This window comes from Penaeus monodon, chromosome 31, assembly GCF_015228065.2.
Source record: "Penaeus monodon isolate SGIC_2016 chromosome 31, NSTDA_Pmon_1, whole genome shotgun sequence".
Classification (NCBI taxonomy): Eukaryota; Metazoa; Arthropoda; class Malacostraca; order Decapoda; family Penaeidae; genus Penaeus; species Penaeus monodon.
In genome coordinates this window covers 3,844,009-3,844,245 of record NC_051416.1, presented here as the reverse complement: position 1 = coordinate 3,844,245, position 237 = coordinate 3,844,009, and positions in this window count along the sequence as shown.

Genomic DNA, 237 nt, shown 5'->3' with positions numbered 1-237 from the left:
AATTAAATGTCCAATCCAACTTGCATTAAAATAACTTAATGGCAATAGCAGACACACAGGCCCCATGAACCCATAAGTCAGCTTCCGGTAACCCAGGGTCTCAACTGCTACCTTTCATGTACTTATTAATCTCCAAAAGTGTTCGAACATAGAACGTGATTGTCGGTAAGTGTGGATGGGTTTGTACATACAGGGTTACAAAGGAGGAATTACCTCAGGGGGCTGGAATCAATTACA